Here is a 1,666-nt window from a genome sequence, read left to right as displayed (position 1 = left end):
CATGAACATGCATACGCAACTATGCATATACAATTATACACACACAAGTATGCATACACGCAACTTACACACACACACACACACACACACACACACACACACACACACACACACACACACACACACACACACACGTACACAAGATAAAACGAAATCCTCTTTATTTTTTGTGGTAGCAGCTTAATTCCAAAATGAAAACAGTTTATACACACATTGTATAAGAACAGTAATTTAACTGATACGTGCTGGGTTTTAGGATAAACGAAAATTAAGTTTGTGAATGCAAGACTTATGGCGAGGTGTACTTGTTACGTGAAATTTCGGGGCTTAGTCCAGGATCATCCCTTTAACCCTTGTGTTGTTTTCCACCAAAATAACATTGTTTCTGCAAGAATCGAATATTTAAGTGAAATGAAGTTCGTTTTTTTTTTTTTTTTTTTTTTAACAAGGGCTGATTTCTATGCTAGAATAATAAATAAAAATTATATATATATAATATATATATATATATATATATATATATACATGTTGGAAAAACTACACAATGACAAATGTAACTGAAGGTGGATGAAGTAGACGAGGAATAATGGGTCAAACCTTACATCATTAAAATTCTTCCATTATTCTTCGTCTACTTTGTCCAACTTCAGCTACACACACACACGCACACACACACACACACACACACACACACACACACACACACACACACACACACACACACACACACACACACACACACACACACACACACACACTTACACACACACACACTTACACACACACACACACACACACACACACTTACACATACATGTACATATGCATGTACATACACATGTATATGTACACATGCATGTAGGCTACATATACATGTACATATACAGTACATATACATGTATGTATACATATATACATATACATGTACATGTACTTATATATATTCTTATACAAACAAGAAAGTAAAGAAAGGGATTCTGGTAACAGCGTAAGATCCCACGGTCTCTCATGACTTCATGCTAATTCGTCACAATTGTGACAATTTAAACTTGAACCATGGTCTGCATAATTTGAAGATTCTCTTGTTCAGAGAATTACATCTGAAATTCGGACATGGCTTCAGCTTTTGAAGTTACTTGAGTTCCCACCCAGTAAATACATTATACCATGTACCTGAAGATGTTTTATAGTCGAAAGCAGTCATTACGTGTTTATCTTTTTTACATTTGTACTAGTATATCTGGGTTTATAGACATTTTCTTTTATGTATATTATTCTGGTGTTTTTTGTTAACGTGGGAAGATGAGATATTATTGGCTTACACCTAGGGAACAATACAGGAGGGGGTAAACGTATATTGCTTACTAACTATGGGGACGAATTTCACATTCCTTTTCTAGTTGCACTTAATCTGATACAATGTCGAAGTAATCTAGAAAGATTATTTTTTTGTCACAGTTTTTCAAAGAACTTTGCCTTGACCTCTTTTTGAATTTAGTAATATATTTATCACTGTATCCATCTTCTAGCAAATGAATCAACAAGAACAAGAATTGTGAAGGAGGTAACAGAAAAAATCCTGCCCCTTTCTCCCCCCCATTCCCTCCCCTACTCCCCCCTCCACACCTCCCTTTTCCCTTCCCCATCTCCCATCCCTCTCCTTCCC

This window comes from Oratosquilla oratoria, chromosome 22 (genome assembly GCF_046742065.1).
Source record: "Oratosquilla oratoria isolate Oo_2021 chromosome 22, ASM4674206v1, whole genome shotgun sequence".
Classification (NCBI taxonomy): Eukaryota; Metazoa; Arthropoda; class Malacostraca; order Stomatopoda; family Squillidae; genus Oratosquilla; species Oratosquilla oratoria.
This window is presented reverse-complemented; position numbering follows the sequence as displayed.